We start from the raw sequence: 24,638 nt of genomic DNA on the forward strand, positions 1-24,638 counted from the left end.
CCGCTAATTATACAGCGATCACTGCCCCCTAATTACACTGCGATCACTGCCCCCTAATTACATAGAGATCACTGCCCCCAATTACACAGTGATCACTGCCTCCTAATTGCACAGTGATCACTGCCCCCTAATTACACAGTGATCACTGTCCCCTAATTATACAGCGAGCACTGCCCCTAATTACACAGTGATCACAGCCGCCTAATTATACAGTGATCACTGTCCCAATTACATGGAGATCACTGCCCCCTAATTATATAGTGATCTCTGCTCCCTAATTACACAGTTATTACTGTCCCCAAATTACACAGTGATCACAGCCCCCTAATTATACAGTGATTACTGCCCCCTAATTACACAGTGATCACTGCCCCTAATTATACAGCAATCACTGCCGCTAATTACACAGTGATAACAGCACCCTAATTACACAGTCATTACTGTCCCCAAATTACACAGTGATCATTGCCCCCTAATTACACAGCGATCACTGCCCCCTAATTACATAGAGATATCTGCCCCCAATTACACAGAGATCACTGCCCCCTAATTGCACAGTGATCACTGCCCCCTAATTACACTGTGATCGCTGCCTCCTAATTATACAGTGATCACTGCCCCTAATTACACAGTGATGATTGCCAAAAAATTACACAGTGATCACTGTCCCCTAATTATACAGCAATCACTGCCCCTAATTACACAGTGACCACAGCCCCATAATTATACAGCGATCACTGCCCCCTAATTATACAGCGATCACTGCCCCCTAATTACACAGTGATCACTGCCCCCTAATTATACAGCGATCACTGCCCCCTAATTACACAGCGATCACTGCCCCCTAATTACATAGAGATCACTGCCCCCGAATTACACAGTGATCGCTGCCTCCTAATTATACAGTGATCACTGCCCCTAATTACACAGTGATCATTGCCCCCTAATTACACAGTGATCACTGCCCCCTAATTACACAGTGATCACAGCCCTCTAATTATACAGTGACCACTGTCCCCTAATTACACAGTGATCACCGCCCCTAATTACATGGAGATCACTGCCTCCTAATTATATAGTGATCACTGCCCCCCAATTACACAGTGATCACTGCCTCCTAATTATACAGTGATCACTGCCCCTAATTACACAGTGATCACAGCCCCATAATTATACAGCGATCACTGCCCCCTAATTATACAGTGATCACTGCCTACTAATTACACAGTGCTCACTGCCACCTAATTACACAGTGATCACTGTCCCCTAATTATACAGTGATTACTGCCCCCTAATTATACAGCGATCAATGCACTAATTACACACTGATCACAGCCCCGTAATTATACAGTGATTACTGCCCCCTAATTACACAGTGATCACAGCCCCCAATTATACAGTGATTACTGCCCCCTAATTACACAGTGCTCACTGCCCCCTAATTACACAGTGATCACTGCCCCCTAATTACACAGTGATCACTGTCCCCTAATTACACAGTGCTCACTGCCCCCTAATTACACAGTTATCACTGCCCCCAAATTACACAGTGATCACTGTCCCCTAATTAGACAGTGATTACCGCCCCGTAAATATACAGCGATCAATGCCCTAATTACACACTGATCACAGGCCCCTAATTATACAGTGATTACTGCCCCCTAATTACACAGTGATCACAGCCCCCTAATTATACATTGATTACTGCCCACTAATTACACAGTGATCACTGCCCCCTAATTATACGCCAATCACTGCCCCTAATTACACAGTGATAACAGCACCCTAATTACACAGTCATTACTGTCCCCAAATTACACAGTGATCACTGCCCCCTAATTATACAGTGATCGCTGTCCCCTAATTACACAGTGATCACTGCCCCTAAATACACAGTGATCACTGCCCCCTAATTATACAGCAATCACTGCCCCCTAATTACACAGCGATCACTGCCCCCTAATTACACAGTGATCACTGCGCCCTAATTATACAGCGATCACTGCCTCCTAATTATATAGTGATCACTGCCCCCTAATTATACAGTGACCACTGCCCCTAACTACACAGTGATCACTGCCACCGAATTACACAGTGATCACTGCCCCCTAATTATATAGTGATCACTGCCCCCTAATTATACAGAGATCACTGCCCCCTAATTACACAGTGATCACTGTCCCCTAATTACACAGTGATCCCTGCCCACTAATTATACAGCGATCACTGCCCCCAAATTATACAGCGATCACTGCCCCTTAATTAAACAGTGAACGCTGCCCCTAATTACACAGTGATCACTGCCCCCTAATTACACAGTGATCACTGTCCCCTAATTACACAGTGATCCCTGCCCCAAATTACACAGTGATCACTGGCCCAATTATACAGTGATCACTGCCCCTAATTACACAGTGATCACTACCCCCTAATTATACAGTGAACACTGCCCCTAATAACAGACGGATTTCTGCCCCCTAATTACACAGTGATCACTGCCCCTAATTACACAGTGATCACTACCCCCTAATTAGACAGTGATCACTATCCGCTAATTACACAGTGATCACTGCCCTCGAATTATACAGCGATCGCTGTCCCCTACTTACACAGTGATCCCTGCCCCCTAATTACACAGCGATCACTGCCCCCTAATTACACAGCGATCACTGCCCCGAATTATACAGCGATCACTGCCCCTAATTACACAGTGATCACTCTCCCCTAATTACACAGTGATTACTGCCCCCTAATTATACAGTGATCACTGTCCTCTAATTATACAGTGATCACTGCCCCCTAATTACACAGCGCTCACAGCCCCCAAATTACACAGTGATCAAAGCCCCCTATTTACACAGTGATCACTGCCCCCTAATTATACAGTGATCACTGTCCCCTAATTACACATTAATCCCTGCCCCTAATTACACAGTGATCACTGCCCTCTAATTATACAGCGATCACTGCCCCTTAATTATACAGTGATCACTGACCTCCAGTTATATAGCAATCACTGCCCCCAATTTCACAGTAATCACTGCCCTCTAATTACACAGCGATCACTGCCCCCTAATTATACAGTGATAACTGCCCCTAATTACACAGTGATCACTGCCCACTAATTATACAGCGATCACTGCCCACTAATTATACAGTAATCGCTGCCACTAATTACAAAGTGATCACTGCCCCCTAATTATACAGCGATCACTGCCCCTAATTACACAGTGATCACAGCCCCATAATTATACAGTGATCACTGCCCGCTAATTATACAGCGATCACTGCCCCCTAATTACACTGCGATCACTGCCCCCTAATTACATAGAGATCACTGCCCCCAATTACACAGTGATCACTGCCTCCTAATTGCACAGTGATCACTGCCCCCTAATTACACAGTGATCACTGTCCCCTAATTATACAGCGAGCACTGCCCCTAATTACACAGTGATCACAGCCGCCTAATTATACAGTGATCACTGTCCCAATTACATGGAGATCACTGCCCCCTAATTATATAGTGATCTCTGCCCCCTAATTACACAGTTATTACTGTCCCCAAATTACACAGTGATCACAGCCCCCTAATTATACAGTGATTACTGCCACCTAATTACACAGCGATCACTGCCCCCTAATTACACAGTGATCACTGCGCCCTAATTATACAGCGATCACTGCCTCCTAATTACACAGAGATCACTGCCTCCTAATTACAGACGGATTTCTGCCCCCTAATTATACAGTGATCACTGCCCCTAATTACACAGTGATCACTACCCCCTAATTAGACAGTAATCAATATCCGCTAATTACACAGTGATCACTGCCCTCGAATTATACAGCGATCACTGTCCCCTAATTACACAGTGATCCCTGCCCCTAATTACACAGTGATCACTGTCCCCTAATTACATAGTGATCCCTGCCCCTAATTACACAGTGATCACTGGCCCAATTATACAGTGATCACTCCCCCTAATTTCACAGTGATCACTACCCCCTAATTATACAGTGAACACTGCCCCTAATTACAGACGGATTTCTGCCCCCTAATTACACAGTGATCGCTGCCCCTAATTACACAGTGATCACGGCCCCCTAATTACACAGTGATCACTGTCCCCTAATTACACAGTGATCCCTGCCCCTAATTACACAGTGATCACTGCGCCCTAATTATACAGCGATCACTGCCTCCTAATTATATAGTGATCACTGCCCCCTAATTATACAGTGACCACTGCCCCTAACTACACAGTGATCACTGCCACCGAATTACACAGTGATCACTGCCCCCTAATTATATAGTGATCGCTGCCCCCTAATTATACAGAGATCACTGCCCCCTAATTACACAGTGATCACTGTCCCCTAATTACACAGTGATCCCTGCCCACTAATTATACAGCGATCACTGCCCCCAAATTATACAGCGATCACTGCCCCCAAATTATACAGCGATCACTGCCCCTTAATTAAACAGTGAACGCTGCCCCTAATTACACAGTGATCACTGCCCCCTAATTACACAGTGATCACTGTCCCCTAATTACACAGTGATCCCTGCCCCAAATTACACAGTGATCACTGGCCCAATTATACAGTGATCACTGCCCCTAATTACACAGTGATCACTACCCCCTAATTATACAGTGAACACTGCCCCTAATTACAGACGGATTTCTGCCCCCTAATTACACAGTGATCACTGCCCCTAATTACACAGTGATCACTACCCGCTAATTACACAGTGATCACTGTCCCCTAATTACACAATGATCCCTGCCCCTAATTACACAGTGATCACTGGCCCAATTATACAGTGATCACTGCCCCTAATTACACAGTGATCACTACCCCCTAATTATACAGTGAACACTGCCCCTAATTACAGACGGATTTCTCCCCCCTAATTATACAGTGATCACTGCCCCTAATTACACAGTGATCACTACCCCCTAATTAGACAGTGATCACTATCCCCTAATTACACAGTGATCACTGCCCTCGAATTATACAGCGATCACTGTCCCCTAATTACACAGCGATCCCTGCCCCTAATTACACAGTGATCACTGCCCCCTAATTATACAGCGATCACTGCCCCCTAATTACACAGCAATCACTGCCCCCAATTATACAGCGATCACTGCCCCTAATTACACAGTGATTACTCTCCCCTAATTACACAGTGATTACTGCCCCCTAATTATACAGTGATCACTGTCCTCTAATTATACAGTGATCACTGCCCCCAAATTACACAGTGCTCACAGCCCCCAAATTATACAGTGATCAATGCCCCCTAATTATACAGTGATCACTGTCCCCTAATTACACATTGATCCCTGCGCCTAATTACACAGTGATCACTGCCCCCTAATTATACAGTGATCACTGTCCCCTAATTACACATTGATCCCTGCCCCTAATTATACAGTGATCACTGCCCTCCAGTTATACAGCAATCACTGCCCCAATTTCACAGTAATCACTGCCCTCTAATTACACAGCGATCACTGCCCCCTAATTATACAGTGATCACTGACCCTAATTACACAGTGATCACTGCCCACTAATTATACAGCGATCACTGCCCACAAATTATACAGTAATCACTGCCCCTAATTATACAGTAATCGCTGCTCCCTTATTATACAGTGATCACTGCCCCCTAATTATACAGTGATCACTGCCTATTAAGTATACAGCGATCACTGTCCCCTAATTACACAGCAATCCCTGCACCTAATTACACAGTGATCACTGCCACCGAATTACACAGTGATCACTGCCACCGAATTACACAGCGATCACTGTCCCCTAATTACACAGCAATCCCTGCACCTAATTACACAGTGATCACTGCCCCTAATTTTACAGCGATCACTGCCCCTAATTAAACAGTGATCACTGCCCCCTAATTATACAGTGATCACTATCCCCTAATTACACAGTGATCACTGCCCCTTAATTATACAGTGATCACTGCCCTCTAGTTATACAGCGATCACTGCCCCCTAATTACACAGTAATCACTGCCCTCTAATTACACAGCGATCACTGCCCCCTAATTATACAGTGACCACTGCCCCTAACGACACAGTGATCACTGCCACCGAATTACACAGTGATCACTGCCCACTAATTATACAGCGATCACTGTCCCCTAATTACACAGTGATCCCTGCCCCTAATTACACAGTGATCACTGCACCCTAATTATACAACGATCACTGCCCCCTAATTACACAGCGATCACTGCCCCCAATTATACAGCGATCACTGCCACTAATTACACAGTGATCACTCTCCCCTAATTATACAGTGATCACTGTCCTCTAATTATACAATGATCACTGCCCCTCAATTACACAGCGCTCACAGCCCCCAAATTATACAGTGATCAATGCCCCCTAATCATACAGTGATCACTGTCCCCTAATTACACATTGACCCCTGCCCCTAATTACACAGTGATCACTGCCCTCTAATTATACAGCGATCACTGCCCCTTAATTATACAGTGATCACTGACCTCCAGTTATACAGCAATCACTGCCCCCAATTTCACAGTAATCACTGCCCACTAATTATACAGCGATCACTGCCCACTAATTATACAGTAATCACTGCCCCTAATTACAAAGTGATCACTGCCCCCTTATTATACAGTGGTCACTGCCCCCTAATTATACAGTGATCACTGCACATTAATTATACAGCGATCACTGTCCCCTAATTACACAGCAATCCCAGCACCTAATTACACAGCGATCACTGCCCCCTAATTATACAGCGATCACTGCCCCTAATTACACAGCGATCACTGCCCCTAATTACACAGCGATCACTGCCCCCTAATTATACAGCGATCACTGCCCCTAATTACACAGCGATCACTGCCCCCTAATTATACAGTGATCACTATCCCCTTAATTACACAGTGATCACTGCCCCTTAATTATACAGTGATCACTGCCCTCCAGTTTTACAGCAATCACTGACCCCTAATTACACAGTAATCACTGCCCTCTAATTACACAGCGATCACTGCCCCCTAATTATACAGTGACCACTGCCCCTAGCTACACAGTGATCACTGCCCCTAATTACACAGTGATCACTGCCCACTAATTATACAACGATCACTGCCCACAAATTATACAGTGATCACTGCCTATTAATTATACAGCGATCACTGTCCCCTAATTACACAGCAATCCCTGCACCTAATTACACAGTGATCACTGCCCCCTAATTATACAGCGATCACTGCCCCTAATTATACAGTGATCACTGCCCCCTAATTATACAGTGATCACTATCCCCTAATTACACAGTGATCACTGCCCCTTAATTATACAGTGATCACTGCCCTCTAATTACACAGCGATCACTGCCCCCTAATTATACAGTGATCACTGCCCCTAATTACACAGTGATCACTGCCCACTAATTATACAGCGATCACTGCCCACTAATTATACAGTAATCACTGCCCCTAATTACAAAGTGATCACTGCCCCCTTATTATACAGTGATCACTGCCCCCTAATTATACAGTGATCACTATCCCCTAATTACACAGTGATCACTGCCCCTTAATTATACAGTGATCACTGCCCTCTAGTTATACAGCGATCACTGCCCCCTAATTACACAGTAATCACTGCCCTCTAATTACACAGCGATCACTGCCCCCAATTATACAGCGATCACTGCCACTAATTACACAGTGATCACTCTCCCCTAATTATACAGTGATCACTGTCCTCTAATTATACAATGATCACTGCCCCCTAATTATACAGCGCTCACAGCCCCCAAATTATACAGTGATCAATGCCCCCTATTTACACAGTGATCACTGTCCCCTAATTACACATTGACCCCTGCCCCTAATTACACAGTGATCACTGACCTCCAGTTATACAGCAATCACTGCCCCCAATTTCACAGTAATCACTGCCCTCTAATTACACAGCGATCACTGCCCCCTAATTATACAGTCATCACTGCCCCTAATTACACAGTGATCACTGCCCACTAATTATACAGCGATCACTGCCCACTAATTATACAGTAATCACTGCCCCTAATTACAAAGTGATCACTGCCCCCTTATTATACAGTGATCACTGCCCCCTAATTATACAGTGATCACTGCACATTAATTATACAGCGATCACTGTCCCCTAATTACACAGCAATCCCTGCACCTAATTACACAGTGATCACTGCCCCCTAATTACACAGCGATCACTGCCCCCTAATTATACAGTGATCACTATCCCCTTAATTACACAGTGATCACTGCCCCTTAATTATACAGTGATCACTGCCCTCCAGTTTTACAGCAATCACTGCCCCCTAATTACACAGTAATCACTGCCCTCTAATTACACAGCGATCACTGCCCCCTAATTATACAGTGACCACTGCCCCTAGCTACACAGTGATCACTGCCCCTAATTACACAGTGATCACTGCCCACTAATTATACAACGATCACTGCCCACAAATTATACAGTGATCCGTGCCTATTAATTATACAGCGATCACTGTCCCCTAATTACACAGCAATCCCTGCACCTAATTACACAGTAATCACTGCCCTCTAATTACACAGCGATAACTGCCCCCTAATTATACAGTGATCACTGCCCCTAATTACACAGTGATCACTGCCCACTAATTATACAGCGATCACTGCCCCCTAATTACACAGTAATCACTGCCCTCTATTTTTACAGCGATCACTGCCCTCTAATTATACAGTGACCACTGCCCCTAACTACACAGTGATCACTGCCACCGAATTACACAGTGATCACTGCCCCTAATTACACAGTGATCACTGCCCACTAATTATACAGCGATCACTGCCCACTAATTATACAGTAGTCACTGCCCCTAATTACAAAGTGATCACTGCCCCCTTATTATACAGTGATCACTGCACATTAATTATACAGCGATCACTGTCCTCTAATTACACAGTGATCCCTGCCCCTAATTACACAGTGATCACTGCCCCCTAATTATACAGCGATCACTGCCCCCTAATTACACAGAGATCACTGTCCCCTAATTACACAGCGATCACTGCCCCCAATTATACAGCGATCACTGCCCATAATTACACAGTGATCACTCTCCCCTAATTATACAGTGATCACTGTCCTCTAATTATACAAAGATCACTGCCCCCTAATTACACAGCACTCACAGCCCCCAAATTATACACTGATCACTGCCCCCTATTTACACAGTGATCACTGCCCCCAAATTATACAGTGATCACTGCCCCCTAATTACACATTGATCCCTGCCCCTAATTACACAGTGAACACTGCCCTCTAATTATACAGCGATCACTGCCCCTTAATTATACAGTGATCACTGACCTCCAGTTATACAGCAATCACTGCCCCCAATTTCACAGTAATCACTGCCCTCTAATTACACAGCGATAACTGCCCCCTAATTATACAGTGATCACTGCCCCTAATTACAGTGATCACTGCCCACTAATTATACAGCGATCACTGCCCACTAATTATACAGTAATCACTGCCCCTAATTACAAAGTGATCACTGCCCCCTTATTATACAGTGATCACTGCCCCCTAATTATACAGTGATCACTGCCCCCTAATTATACAGCGATCACTGCCCCTAATTACACAGTGATCACTCTCCCCTAATTATACAGTGATCACTGTCCTCTAATTATACAATGATCACTGCCCCCTAATTATACAGCGATCACTGCCCCTAATTATGCAGTGATCACTGCCCCCTAATTATACAGTGATCACTATCCCCTAATTACACAGTGATCACTGCCCCTTAATTATACAGTGATCACTGCCCTCCAGTTATACAGCGATCACTGCCCCCTAATTACACAGCGATCACTGCCCCCTAATTATACAGTGACCACTGCCCCTAACTACACAGTGATCACTGCCACCAAATTACACAGTGATCACTGCCCACTAATTATACAGCGATCACTGTCCCCTAATTACACAGTGATCCCTGCCCCTAATTACACAGTGATCACTGCCCCCTAATTATACAGCAATCACTGCCCACTAATTATACAGTGATCAACGCCCCTAATTACACAGTGATAACAGCACCCTAATTACACAGTCATTACTGTCCCCAAATTACACAGTGATCACTGCCCCCTAATTACACAGTGATCACTGCCCCCTAATTATACAGCAATCACTGCCCCTTAATTACACAGCGATCACTGCCCCCTAATTACACAGTGATCACTGTGCCCTAATTATACAGCGATCACTGACTCCTAATTACACAGAGATCACTGTCCACAAATTACACAGTGATCACTGCCCCCTAATTATATAGTGATCACTGCCCCCTAATTATACAGTGACCACTGCCCCTAACTACACAGTGATCACTGCCACCGAATTACACAGTGATCACTGCCCACTGATTATACAGCGATCACTGCCCAAAATTATACCGCGATCACTGCCCCTTAATTTAACAGTGATCGCTGCCCCTAATTACACAGTGATCACGGCACCCTAATTACACAGTGATCACTGTCCCCTAATTACACAGTGATCCCTGCCCCTAATTACACAGTGATCACTGGCCCAATTATACAGTGATCACTGCCCCTAATTACACAGTGATCACTACCCCCTAATTATACAGTGAACACTGCCCCTAATTACAGACGGATTTCTGCCCCCCAATTATACAGTGATCACTGCCCCTAATTACACAGTGATCACTACCCCCTAATTAGACAGTGATCACTATCCCCTAATTACTCAGTGATCACTGCCCTCTAATTATACAGCGATCACTGTCCCCTAATTACACAGTGATCCCTGCCCCTAATTACACAGTGATCGGTGCACCCTAATTATACAGCGATCACTGCCCCCTAATTACACAGCGATCACTGCCCCCAATTATACAGCGATCACTGCCCCTAATTACACAGTGATCACTCTCCCCTAATTACACAGTGATTACAGCCCCCTAATTATACAGTGATCACTGCCCTCTAATTATACAGTGCTCACAGCCCCCAAATTATACAGTGATCAATTCCCCCTATTTACACAGTGATTACTGCCCCCTAATTATTCAGTGATCACTGTCCCCTAATTACACATTGACCCCTGCCCCTAATTACACAGTGATCACTGCCCTCTAATTATACAGCGATCACTGCCCCTTAATTATACAGTGATCACTGCCCTCCAGTTATAAAGCAATCACTGCCCCCAATTTCACAGTAATCACTGGCCCCTAATTACACAGCGATCACTGCCCCCTAATTATACAGTGATCACTGCCCCCTAATTACACAGTGATCACTGCCCACTAATTATACAGTGATCACTGCCCCTAATTACAAAGTGATCACTGCACCCTTATTATGCAGTGATCACTGCCCCCTATTTATACAGTGATCACTGCCCATTAATTATACAGCGATCACTGTCCCCTAATTACACAGCGATCCCTGCACCTAATTATACAGCGATCACTGCCCCTAATTACACAGCGATCACTGCCCCCTAATTATACAGTGATCACTATCCCCTAATTACACTGTGACCACTGTCCCCTAATTACACATTGATCCCTGCCCCTAATTACACTGTGATCACTGCCCACTAATTATACAGTGATCACAGCCCTCCAGTTATACAGTGATCACTGCCCTCTAATTATACAGCGATCACTGTCCCCTAATTATACAGTGATCACTGCCCCTAACTACACAGTGACCACTGCCACCGAATTACACATTGATCACTGCCCTCTAATTATACAGCGATCACTGTCCCCTAATTACACAGTGATCACTGCCCCCTAATTATACAGTGATCACTGCCCTCCAGTTATACAGTGATCACTGCCCTCTAATTATACAGCGATCACTGTCCCCTAATTATACAGTGATCACTGCCCCTAACTACACAGTGACCACTGCCACCGAATTACACATTGATCACTGCCCTCTAATTATACAGCGATCACTGTCCCCTAATTACACAGTGATCACTGCCCCCTAATTATACAGTGATCACTGCCCTCCAGTTATACAGTGATCACTGCCCTCTAATTATACAGCGATCACTGCCCTCTAATTATACAGCGATCACTGCCCCTTAATTATACAGTGATCACTGCCCTCCAGTTATAAAGCAATCACTGCCCCCAATTTCACAGTAATCACTGGCCCCTAATTACACAGCGATCACTGCCCCCTAATTATACAGTGATCACTGCCCCCTAATTACACAGTGATCACTGCCCACTAATTATACAGTGATCACTGCCCCTAATTACAAAGTGATCACTGCACCCTTATTATGCAGTGATCACTGCCCCCTATTTATACAGTGATCACTGCCCATTAATTATACAGCGATCACTGTCCCCTAATTACACAGCGATCCCTGCACCTAATTATACAGCGATCACTGCCCCTAATTACACAGCGATCACTGCCCCCTAATTATACAGTGATCACTATCCCCTAATTACACTGTGACCACTGTCCCCTAATTACACATTGATCCCTGCCCCTAATTACACTGTGATCACTGCCCACTAATTATACAGTGATCACAGCCCTCCAGTTATACAGTGATCACTGCCCTCTAATTATACAGCGATCACTGTCCCCTAATTATACAGTGATCACTGCCCCTAACTACACAGTGACCACTGCCACCGAATTACACATTGATCACTGCCCTCTAATTATACAGCGATCACTGTCCCCTAATTACACAGTGATCACTGCCCCCTAATTATACAGTGATCACTGCCCTCCAGTTATACAGTGATCACTGCCCTCTAATTATACAGCGATCACTGTCCCCTAATTATACAGTGATCACTGCCCCTAACTACACAGTGACCACTGCCACCGAATTACACATTGATCACTGCCCACTAATTATACAGCGATCACTGCCCCCACATTATACAGCGATCACTGCCCCTTAATTAAACAGTGATCACTGCACCCTAATTACACAGTGATCACTGCCCCCTAATTACACAGTGATCACTGGCCCAATTATACAGTGCTTACTGCCCCTAACTACACAGTGATCCCTGCCACTAATTACGCAGTGATCACTGTCCCCTAAGTGCACAGTGATTATACAGCGATAATTGCCCCTAATTACACAGTGATCACTGTCCCCTAAGTGCACAGTGATTCTGCCCCCTAATTATACAGCGATCACTGCCCCCTAATTATACAGTGATCACTGCCCCCTAATTACACAGTGCTCACAGTCCCCTAATTATACAGTAATCAATGCCCCCTATTTACACAGTGATCACTGCACCCTAATTATACAGTGGTCACTGTCCCCTAATTACACATTGATCCCTGCCCCTAATTACACAGCGATCACTGCCCCCTAATTACACAGTGATCACTGTCCCATAATTATACAGTGATCACTGTCCCCTAATTACACAGTGATCACAGCCCCCTAATTATACAGTGACCACTGTCCCCTAATTACACAGTGATCACCGCCCCTAATATCACAGTGATCACCGCCCCTACTTACACGGAGATCACTGCCCCCTAACTACACAGTGATCACAGACCCCTAATTATACAGTGATCACTGTCCCCTAATTATACAGTGATCACTGCCCCTAACTACACAGTGACCACTGCCACCGAATTACACATTGATCACTGCCCTCTAATTATACAGCGATCACTGTCCCCTAATTACACAGTGATCACTGCCCCCTAATTATACAGTGATCACTGCCCTCCAGTTATACAGTGATCACTGCCCTCTAATTATACAGCGATCACTGTCCCCTAATTATACAGTGATCACTGCCCCTAACTACACAGTGACCACTGCCACCGAATTACACATTGATCACTGCCCACTAATTATACAGCGATCACTGCCCCCACATTATACAGCGATCACTGCCCCTTAATTAAACAGTGATCACTGCACCCTAATTACACAGTGATCACTGCCCCCTAATTACACAGTGATCACTGGCCCAATTATACAGTGCTTACTGCCCCTAACTACACAGTGATCCCTGCCACTAATTACGCAGTGATCACTGTCCCCTAAGTGCACAGTGATTATACAGCGATAATTGCCCCTAATTACACAGTGATCACTGTCCCCTAAGTGCACAGTGATTCTGCCCCCTAATTATACAGCGATCACTGCCCCCTAATTATACAGTGATCACTGCCCCCTAATTACACAGTGCTCACAGTCCCCTAATTATACAGTAATCAATGCCCCCTATTTACACAGTGATCACTGCACCCTAATTATACAGTGGTCACTGTCCCCTAATTACACATTGATCCCTGCCCCTAATTACACAGCGATCACTGCCCCCTAATTACACAGTGATCACTGTCCCATAATTATACAGTGATCACTGTCCCCTAATTACACAGTGATCACAGCCCCCTAATTATACAGTGACCACTGTCCCCTAATTACACAGTGATCACCGCCCCTAATATCACAGTGATCACCGCCCCTACTTACACGGAGATCACTGCCCCCTAACTACACAGTGATCACAGACCCCTAATTATACAGTGATCACTGCCCCTAATTACACAGTGATCACTGCCCTCTAATTATACAGCGATCACTGCCCCTTAATTGTACAGTGATCACTGCCCTCCAGTTATACAGCGATCAGTGCCCCCTAATTACACAGCAATCACTGCCCTATAAATACACAGCAATCACTGTCCCATAATTATACAGTGATCACTGCCCCTAATTACACAGTGATCACTGCCACCGAATTACACAGTGACCACTGCCCCCTAATTATACAGCGATCACTGCCCCCAAATTATACAGCGATCACTGCCCCTTAATTAAACAGTGACCACTGCCCCTAATTACACAGTGATCACTGACCCCTAATTACACAATGATCACTGTCCCCTAATTATGCAGTGAACACAGCACTCTAATTATACAATGATCACTGCCCCCTATTTACGCAGTGATCAGTGCCCCCTAATTATACAGTGATCACTGTCCCCTTATTACACAGTGATCACTGCCCCTAATTACACAGTGATCACTGCCCCCAATTATACAGTGATCATTGCCCCTAATTACACAATGATCACTGCCCCCAATTATACATTGATCACTGCCCCCAATTACACAGTGATCACTGCCCCCTAATTATACAGTGATCACTGCCCCTAATTACACAGTGAACACTGCCCCTAATTACATACTGATTTCTGCCCCCTAATTATACAGTGATCAGTGCCCCTAATTACACAGTGATCACTGCCCTCTAATTATACAGCGATCACTGCCACTTAATTATACAGTGATCACTGCCCTCCAGTTATACAGCGATCACTGCCCCCTAATTACACCGTAATCACTGCCCTCTAATTACACAGCGATCACTGCCCCTGATTATACAGTGATCACTGCCCCTAATTACACAGTGATCACTGCCACCGAATTACACAGTGATCACTGCCCACTAATTATACAGCGATCACTGCCCCCAAATTATACAGCGATCACTGCTCCTTAATTAAACAGTGCTCACTACCCGCCAATTATGCAGTGATCACTGCCCCCTAATTACACAGTGATCACTGCCCTCTAAATACACAGCAATCACTGTCCCCTAATTATACAGTGAACACTGCCCCTAATTACACAGTGATCACTGCCACCGAATTACGCAGTGAACACAGCACTCCGATTATACAGTGATCACTGCCCCCTATTTACGCAGTGATCACTGCCCTCGAACTATACAGTGATCACTGTCCCCTTATTCCACAGTGATCCCTACCCCTAATTACACAGTGATCACTGTCCCCTATTGTACAGTGATCATTGCTCCTAATTACACAATGATCACTGCCCCCAATTATACATTGATCACTGCCCCTAATTACACAGTGATCACTGCCCCCTAATTATACAGTGATCACTGCCCCTAATTAGACAGTGATCACTGCCCCCAATTATACAGTGATCACTGTCCCTAATTAGACAGTGATCACTGTCCCCAATTATACATTGATCACTGCCCCTAATTACACAGTGATCACTGCCCCCTAATTATACAGTGATCACTGTCCCCTAATTACACAGTGATCACAGCCCCCTAATTATACAGTGACCACTGTCCCCTAATTACACAGTGATCACCGCCCCTAATATCACAGTGATCACCGCCCCTACTTACACGGAGATCACTGCCCCCTAACTACACAGTGATCACAGACCCCTAATTATACAGTGATCACTGCCCCTAATTACACAGTGATCACTGCCCTCTAATTATACAGCGATCACTGCCCCTTAATTGTACAGTGATCACTGCCCTCCAGTTATACAGCGATCAGTGCCCCCTAATTACACAGCAATCACTGCCCTATAAATACACAGCAATCACTGTCCCATAATTATACAGTGATCACTGCCCCTAATTACACAGTGATCACTGCCACCGAATTACACAGTGACCACTGCCCCCTAATTATACAGCGATCACTGCCCCCAAATTATATAGCGATCACTGCCCCTTAATTAAACAGTGATCACTGCCCCTAATTACACAGTGATCACTGACCCCTAATTACACAATGATCACTGTCCCCTAATTATGCAGTGAACACAGCACTCTAATTATACAATGATCACTGCCCCCTATTTACGCAGTGATCAGTGCCCCCTAATTATACAGTGATCACTGTCCCCTTATTACACAGTGATCCCTGCCCCTAATTACACAGTGATCACTGACCCCAATTATACAGTGATCACTATCCCCTAATTACACAGTGATCACTGCCCCTTAATTATATAGTGATCACTGCCCTCCAGTTATACAGTGATCACTGCCCTCTAATTATACAGCGATCACTGTCCCCTAATTATACAGTGATCACTGCCCCTAACTACACAGTGACCACTGCCACCGAATTACACAGTGATCACTGCCCACTAATTATATAGCGATCACTGCCCCCACATTATACAGCGATCACTGCCCCTTAATTAAACAGTGATCACTGCACCCTAATTACACGAGATCACTGCCCCCTAATTACAGTGATCACTGTCTGCTAATTACACAGTGATCCCTGCCCCAATTACACAGTGATCACTGGCTCAATTATACAGTGATCACTGCTGCTAATTACACAGTGATCACTACCCCCTAATTACACAGTGAACACAGCACTCTAATTATACAATGATCACTGCCCCCTATTTACGCAGTGATCACTGCCCTCTAATTACGCAGTGATCACTGACCCCTAATTACACAGTGATCACTGCCACTAATTATGCACTGAACACAGGACTCTAATTATACAGTGATCACTGCCCCTATTTACACAGTGATCCTTGCCTCCTAATTATACAGTGATCACTGTCCCCTAATTACACAGTGATTACTGCCCCCTAATTACACAGTGATCACTAACCCCTAATTATACAGTGAACACTGCCCCTAATTAGATACTAATTTCTGCCCCCTAATTATACAGTGATCAGTGCCCCTAATTACACAGTGATCACTACCCCCTAATTAGACAGTGATCACTACCCCTAATTACACAGTGATCACTGCCCCCTAATTATACAGCGATCACTGCCCCTTAATTATACAGTGATGACTGCCCTCCAGTTATACAGCGATCACTGCCCCGTAATTACACAGTAATCCCTGCCCCTAATTACGCAGTGATCACTGCCCCCAATTATACAGTGATCACTGCCCCTAATTACACAGTGATCACTACCCCCTAATTATATAGTGAACACTGCCCCTAATTACATACTGATTTCTGCCCCCTAATTATACAGTGATCACTGCCCCTAGTTACACAATGATCACTACCCCCTAATTAGACAGTGATCACTATCCCCTAATGACACAGTGATCACTGCCCTCTAATTATACAGCGATCACTGCCCCTTAATTATACAGTGATCACTGCCCTCCAGTTATACAGCGATCACTGCCCCCTAATTACACAGTAATCACTGCCCTCTAATTACACAGCGATCACTGCCCCTAATTATACAGTGATCACTGCCCCCGAATTACACAGTGATCACTGCCCACTAATTATACAGCGATCACTGCCCACTAATTATACAGTAATCACTGCCCTCCAGTTATACAGCGATCACTGCCCCGTAATTACACAGTAATCCCTGCCCCTAATTACGCAGTGATCACTGCCCCCAATTATACAGTGATCACTGCCCCTAATTACACAGTGATCACTACCCCCTAATTATATAGTGAACACTGCCCCTAATTACATACTGATTTCTGCCCCCTAATTATACAGTGATCACTGCCCCTAGTTACACAATGATCACTACCCCCTAATTAGACAGTGATCACTATCCCCTAATGACACAGTGATCACTGCCCTCTAATTATACAGCGATCACTGCCCCTTAATTATACAGTGATCACTGCCCTCCAGTTATACAGCGATCACTGCCCCCTAATTACACAGTAATCACTGCCCTCTAATTACACAGCGATCACTGCCCCTAATTATACAGTGATCACTGCCCCCGAATTACACAGTGATCACTGCCCACTAATTATACAGCGATCACTGCCCCCTCATTATACAGTGATCACTGCCCCAACTACACAGTGATCACTGCCACCGATTTACACAGTGATCACTGCCCACTAATTATACAGCGATCACTGCCCCCAAATTATACAGCGATCACTGCCCCTTAATTAAACAGTGATCACTGCCCCTAATTACACAGTGATCACTGCCCCCGATTTACACAGTGATCACTGCCCACTAATTATACAGCGATTACTGCCCCTTAATTGTACAGTGATCACTGCCCTCCAGTTATACAGTGATCATTGCCCCCTAATTACACAGTAATCACTGCCCTCTAATTACACAGCAATCACTGTCCCCTAATTATACAGTGATCACTGCCCCTAATTACACAGTGATCACTGCCACAGAAATACACAGTGATCACTGCCCCCTAATTATACAGTGATCACTGTCCCCTTATTACACAGTGATCCCTGCCCCTAATTACACAGTGATCACTGCCCCCAATTATACAGTGATCATTGCCCCTAATTACACAATGATCACTGCCCCCAATTATACATTGATCACTGCCCCCAATTACACAGTGATCACTGCCCCCTAATTATACAGCGATCACTGCCCCTAATTACACAGTGAACACTGCCCCTAATTACATACTGATTTCTGCCCCCTAATTATACAGTGATCAGTGCCCCTAATTACACAGTGATCACTGCCCTCTAATTATACAGCGATCACTGCCACTTAATTATACAGTGATCACTGCCCTCCAGTTATACAGCGATCACTGCCCCCTAATTACACCGTAATCACTGCCCTCTAATTACACAGCGATCACTGCCCCTGATTATACAGTGATCACTGCCCCTAATTACACAGTGATCACTGCCACCGAATTACACAGTGATCACTGCCCACTAATTATACAGCGATCACTGCCCCCAAATTATACAGCGATCACTGCTCCTTAATTAAACAGTGCTCACTACCCGCCAATTATGCAGTGATCACTGCCCCCTAATTACACAGTGATCACTGCCCTCTAAATACACAGCAATCACTGTCCCCTAATTATACAGTGATCACTGCCCCTAATTACACAGTGATTACAGCCCCCTAATTATACAGTGATCACTGCCCTCTAATTATACAGTGCTCACAGCCCCCAAATTATACAGTGATCAATGCCCCCTATTTACACAGTGATTACTGCCCCCTAATTATTCAGTGATCACTGTCCCCTAATTACACATTGACCCCTGCCCCTAATTACACAGTGATCACTGCCCTCTAATTATACAGCGATCACTGCCCCTTAATTATACAGTGATCACTGCCCTCCAGTTATACAGCAATCACTGCGCCCAATTTCACAGTAATCACTGCCCCCTAATTACACAGCGATCACTGCCCCCTAATTATACAGTGATCACTGCCCCTAATTACACAGTGATCACTGCCCACTAATTATACAGTGATCACTGCCCCTAATTACAAAGTGATCACTGCACCCTTATTATGCAGTGATCACTGCCCCCTATTTATACAGTGATCACTGCCCATTAATTATACAGCGATCACTGTCCCCTAATTACACAGCGATCCCTGCACCTAATTATGCAGCGATCACTGCCCCTAATAACACAGCGATCACTGCCCCCTAATTATACAGTGATCACTATCCCCTAATTACACTGTGACCACTGTCCCCTAATTACACATTGATCCCTGCCCCTAATTACACTGTGATCACTGCCCACTAATTATACAGTGATCACAGCCCTCTAATTATACAGCGATCACTGTCCCCTAATTACACAGTGATCACTGCCCCCTAATTATACAGTGATCACTGCCCTCCAGTTATACAGTGATCACTGCCCTCTAATTATACAGCGATCACTGTCCCCTAATTATACAGTGATCACTGCCCCTAACTACACAGTGACCACTGCCACCGAATTACACAGTGATCACTGCCCACTAATTATACAGCGATCACTGCCCCCACATTATACAGCGATCACTGCCCCTTAATTAAACAGTGATCACTGCACCCTAATTACACAGTGATCACTGCCCCCTAATTACACAGTGATCACTGGCCCAATTATACAGTGCTTACTGCCCCTAACTACACAGTGATCCCTGCCACTAATTACGCAGTGATCACTGTCCCCTAAGTGCACAGTGATTATACAGCGATAATTGCCCCTAATTACACAGTGATCACTGTCCCCTAAGTGCACAGTGATTCTGCCCCCTAATTATACAGCGATCACTGCCCCCTAATTATACAGTGATCACTGCCCCCTAATTACACAGTGCTCACAGTCCCCTAATTATACAGTAATCAATGCCCCCTATTTACACAGTGATCACTGCACCCTAATTATACAGTGGTCACTGTCCCCTAATTACACATTGATCCCTGCCCCTAATTACACAGCGATCACTGCCCCCTAATTACACAGTGCTCACAGTCCCCTAATTATACAGTGATCACTGTCCCCTAATTACACAGTGATCACCGCCCCTAATATCACAGTGATCACCGCCTCTACTTACACGGAGATCACTGCCCCCTAACTACACAGTGATCACAGACCCCTAATTATACAGTGATCACTGCCCCTAATTACACAGCGATCACTGCCCTCTAATTATACAGCGATCACAGCCCCCTAATTATACAGTGACCACTGTCCCCTAATTACACAGTGATCACCGCCCCTAATATCACAGTGATCACCGCCCCTACTTACACGGAGATCACTGCCCCCTAACTACACAGTGATCACAGACCCCTAATTATACAGTGATCACTGCCCCTAATTACACAGTGATCACTGCCCTCTAATTATACAGCGATCACTGCCCCTTAATTGTACAGTGATCACTGCCCTCCAGTTATACAGCGATCAGTGCCCCCTAATTACACAGCAATCACTGCCCTATAAATACACAGCAATCACTGTCCCATAATTATACAGTGATCACTGCCCCTAATTACACAGTGATCACTGCCACCGAATTACACAGTGACCACTGCCCCCTAATTATACAGCGATCACTGCCCCCAAATTATACAGCGATCACTGCCCCTTAATTAAACAGTGATCACTGCCCCTAATTACACAGTGATCACTGACCCCTAATTACACAATGATCACTGTCCCCTAATTATGCAGTGAACACAGCACTCTAATTATACAGTGATCACTGCCCTCCAGTTATACAGCAATCACTGCGCCCAATTTCACAGTAATCACTGCCCCCTAATTACACAGCGATCACTGCCCCCTAATTATACAGTGATCACTGCCCCTAATTACACAGTGATCACTGCCCACTAATTATACAGTGATCACTGCCCCTAATTACAAAGTGATCACTGCACCCTTATTATGCAGTGATCACTGCCCCCTATTTATACAGTGATCACTGCCCATTAATTATACAGCGATCACTGTCCCCTAATTACACAGCGATCCCTGCACCTAATTATGCAGCGATCACTGCCCCTAATAACACAGCGATCACTGCCCCCTAATTATACAGTGATCACTGACCCCTAATTACACAATGATCACTGTCCCCTAATTATGCAGTGAACACAGCACTCTAATTATACAATGATCACTGCCCCCATTTACGCAGTGATCAGTGCCCCCTAATTATACAGTGATCACTGTCCCCTTATTACACAGTGATCCCTGCCCCTAATTACACAGTGATCACTGCCCCCAATTATACAGTGATCATTGCCCCTAATTACACAATGATCACTGCCCCCAATTATACATTGATCACTGCCCCCAATTACACAGTGATCACTGCCCCCTAATTATACAGTGATCACTGCCCCTAATTACACAGTGAACACTGCCCCTAATTACATACTGATTTCTGCCCCCTAATTATACAGTGATCAGTGCCCCTAATTACACAGTGATCACTGCCCTCTAATTATACAGCGATCACTGCCACTTAATTATACAGTGATCACTGCCCTCCAGTTATACAGCGATCACTGCCCCCTAATTACACCGTAATCACTGCCCTCTAATTACACAGCGATCACTGCCCCTGATTATACAGTGATCACTGCCCCTAATTACACAGTGATCACTGCCACCGAATTACACAGTGATCACTGCCCACTAATTATACAGCGATCACTGCCCCCAAATTATACAGCGATCACTGCTCCTTAATTAAACAGTGCTCACTACCCGCCAATTATGCAGTGATCACTGCCCCCTAATTACACAGTGATCACTGCCCTCTAAATACACAGCAATCACTGTCCCCTAATTATACAGTGATCACTGCCCCTAATTACACAGTGATCACTGCCACCGAATTACGCAGTGAACACAGCACTCCGATTATACAGTGATCACTGCCCCCTATTTACGCAGTGATCACTGCCCTCGAATTATACAGTGATCACTGTCCCCTTATTCCACAGTGATCCCTACCCCTAATTACACAGTGATCACTGTCCCCAATTGTACAGTGATCATTGCTCCTAATTACACAATGATCACTGCCCCCAATTATACATTGATCACTGCCCCTAATTACACAGTGATCACTGCCCCCTAATTATACAGTGATCACTGCCCCTAATTAGACAGTGATCACTGCCCCCAATTATACAGTGATCACTGTCCCTAATTAGACAGTGATCACTGTCCCCAATTATACATTGATCACTGCCCCTAATTACACAGTGATCACTGCCCCCTAATTATACAGTGATCACTGCCCCTAATTAGACAGTGATCACTGCCCCCAATTATACAGTAATCACTGCCCCTAATTACACAGCGATCACTGCCCCCTAATTACACAGTGATCACTGTCCCATAATTATACAGTGATCACTGTCCCCTAATTACACAGTGATCACAGCCCCCTAATTATACAGTGACCACTGTCCCCTAATTACACAGTGATCACCGCCCCTAATATCACAGTGATCACCGCCCCTACTTACACGGAGATCACTGCCCCCTAACTACACAGTGATCACAGACCCCTAATTATACAGTGATCACTGCCCCTAATTACACAGTGATCACTGCCCTCTAATTATACAGCGATCACTGCACCTTAATTGTACAGTGATCACTGCCCTCCAGTTATACAGCGATCAGTGCCCCCTAATTACACAGCAATCACTGCCCTATAAATACACAGTAATCACTGTCCCCTAATTATACAGTGATCACTGCCCCTAATTACACAGTGATCACTGCCCCCTAATTATACAGCGATCACTGCCCCTAATTACACAGTGAACACTGCCCCCAATTATACAGTAATCACTGCCCCTAATTACACAGCGATCACTGCCCCCTAATTACACAGTGATCACTGTCCCATAATTATACAGTGATCACTGTCCCCTAATTACACAGTGATCACAGCCCCCTAATTATACAGTGACCACTGTCCCCTAATTACACAGTGATCACCGCCCCTAATATCACAGTGATCACCGCCCCTACTTACACGGAGATCACTGCCCCCTAACTACACAGTGATCACAGACCCCTAATTATACAGTGATCACTGCCCCTAATTACACAGTGATCACTGCCCTCTAATTATACAGCGATCACTGCACCTTAATTGTACAGTGATCACTGCCCTCCAGTTATACAGCGATCAGTGCCCCCTAATTACACAGCAATCACTGCCCTATAAATACACAGTAATCACTGTCCCCTAATTATACAGTGATCACTGCCCCTAATTACACAGTGATCACTGCCACCGAATTACACAGTGACCACTGCCCCCTAATTATACAGCGATCACTGCCCCCAAATTATACAGCGATCACTGCCCCTTAATTAAACAGTGATCACTGCCCCTAATTACACAGTGATCACTGACCCCTAATTACACAATGATCACTGTCCCCTAATTATGCTGTGAACACAGCACTCTA

The sequence above is a fragment of the Chiloscyllium plagiosum genome, unplaced genomic scaffold (assembly GCF_037043375.1).
Source record: "Chiloscyllium plagiosum isolate Xiang-an unplaced genomic scaffold, Cpla_swu_hap1 HiC_scaffold_8, whole genome shotgun sequence".
In the NCBI taxonomy this organism is placed as follows: Eukaryota; Metazoa; Chordata; class Chondrichthyes; order Orectolobiformes; family Hemiscylliidae; genus Chiloscyllium; species Chiloscyllium plagiosum.